Source organism: Fukomys damarensis, unplaced genomic scaffold (genome assembly GCF_012274545.1).
Source record: "Fukomys damarensis isolate Sample0158 unplaced genomic scaffold, DMR_v1.0_HiC HiC_scaffold_24, whole genome shotgun sequence".
Taxonomy (NCBI): domain Eukaryota; kingdom Metazoa; phylum Chordata; class Mammalia; order Rodentia; family Bathyergidae; genus Fukomys; species Fukomys damarensis.
The window spans coordinates 3,618,346-3,620,375 of record NW_022900936.1 but is presented as its reverse complement, the minus strand read 5'-3'; positions in this window follow the sequence as shown (position 1 = coordinate 3,620,375).

Sequence of the window (2,030 nt, the reverse complement as noted above, 5' to 3'; positions counted from 1 at the left end):
CCGTGACCCCAGCAGCACAAGGACCCCTTGTGACCTGGCTTGGTTTACTTTAAATAAAGACAACAATAACCCTCTCCAGGATTCGGAGTAGTGGTGTGGCTTCCACACAGCACCCTCTAGAGGCGGCTCCTAGGAGGCGGGCAGTGTCACCTGCAGACCTGACCTTGCCCTACAGGGGTACAATACGCACGTGCACGTACACACCCACACACACACACCTGTCACCTGACCACCGAGAACCCACCTGGATTTTGCAATCTGCTCTACAGAGAAGATTACAGCCTTGCTCTGAGTGACACGGCAGGGCCGGACACTCAAAGGCTGGTCCTGGAACCGGCAGGACAGCCCCCCTCACCCCCTCCACCGCATGCTGCTGCTTGGGAAGGTCTGGGACTAGGCAGGTGATGTGCCAGAGTCCTGCACCATGACCTACACTGTCCACTGTGCAGACCAGCAAGGCCGGGAAGCCATGCCTGGTGGCTCAAGTCCAGTTCAGAGTCCTGCCCCCAGCCCTAGAGAACCAGGGATCCTCTGGTTCCCTACCCCCGTGAAGCAGAGCTCCCCATGCATGGTTTCCACCACCACCATTAGGCTGCCTTCCACTCGGATGTGGTGACATGCCTGCAACCCCAGCAGCCTGGGAGGCTGAGACAGGAGGATCTCAAGTTGGGGGCCTGGCTCCCAGCTCCCACAGCTCAGCTGTCTGCCCCTGGGAGCCCTGAGGGGTACTGGCCTCTGACACCCTCCTGCCTCATCTTCCACCCATTTGCTGGGGGGCGTGGGACTTCTGGTCTCCTTTCGAGGATGATCTTCCATTAACAGGAAGGAAACCACCAGAGCGTGGCTTTTCCAAGAGCTCTACAATAGTTTCCACAAAACAGTGCTCCTAAGACTACAGGTGGAATAGCCCTTATCCCAAACACCTGGGACCAGAGGCGCTTTTGGGTTGGGAGTTTCTCATCCTGGACTATGTGTGTCTACATAATGAGATACGCGGGGTAGGACCGAGTCTAACACAAGACTCACCAATGTCTTCAATACCATGTGCACGGAGCCTGGGGTCATACTGTCACAGGACAGACATCAGGTCCGAGATTTTCCACATGCAGTGTCACGCTGGCCCTCAAAAGTTTTGGATTTTGAGCCGAGTGTGGTGGGGCACAGCTCTAGTCCCTGCACTCTGGGAGGCTGAGGCAGGAGGATCACAAGCTCAAGATGAGCATTTTAACTGCTTGATGAGACCCAGCTCAAAGTAAAAACAGCTGGGCATGTACCTCAGCTTTAAATTCCCAATGCAAAAAAAGAAAGGGTTATAAAAGCATCGGACCTGAGAGGTCTCTGGACTTTTGAGCTGGGGCTGCCCAGGCACAGACCCTTGAGTGGCCAGTGTGGGCCAAGCCCTGGGCACCTCTTCCTGGCAAGGCCCAGGCCCAGTGGCTTCCTGCCCTTCTCTGCCCTCCCTGGGGGTCTGTGGCTGGATAGGGACGTGGCCCCCACACCTGTCCTGGAAACAGGATGGACAGGTGGGTCCTGGTAGCAACCACGATGCCCACGGCGCAGGACCCGAGCATGGGGTGGCTTTCTGTTGAACGCCTGCAGGCTAACCATGTTTCAGTGGTGCTCTCTCTACCTTGACTGGTGAGGTTTGTGGCTGTTTCCCCCACCCACCCTGCTCCCTCTGGGGAGGGTCCTGGCCAGGGCAGGCTGTGGGCACTGGGCCACCCCTGTCCTGTGCTTTCTGCCCCAACCACGGCGGGGTCGGGCTGCAATGGCCCCGTCTGCCCGGTAGTGAAGGAACTGGGAAGTCCAGGTCACCTTGACCTCTGGGAAAAGTCAGAGGGCACAGGGTGCCTGCTCCCCCGAGAGACTGCTGCCCAGGAACACTCGCGCTGACTCGGCCTCCCAGGACGGTAGCCTGGCCCACCCCGAGGAGCAGCCCCAGGACTGCGACTCAACTCCAGACCCACGCTAGCTTCGGGCAAGAGGCTCAGACAGGAAAGAGAGGGAGGGAGAGAGAGAGAGAGAGAGAG